We start from the raw sequence: 224 nt of genomic DNA on the forward strand, positions 1-224 counted from the left end.
ATTACCGGTTGTTCCAGAACAGGAATAACTGATAATATTTCTACCTGATCAGTTATAGTGATATATTGCTCTGCCCTCCGTAAGAAAATCGGTTTTTAGAATTATGGACAAAAGACTCTCACATCGCTTGAACAACTTTTTCATTATATGCAGACTAGCAAATGTAACATCAACAACAACACATTTTGTCGTAATGTTCAGAAATGATTCTTAGCTTTTGGACA

The sequence above is a fragment of the Penaeus monodon genome, chromosome 25 (assembly GCF_015228065.2).
Source record: "Penaeus monodon isolate SGIC_2016 chromosome 25, NSTDA_Pmon_1, whole genome shotgun sequence".
Taxonomy (NCBI): Eukaryota; Metazoa; Arthropoda; class Malacostraca; order Decapoda; family Penaeidae; genus Penaeus; species Penaeus monodon.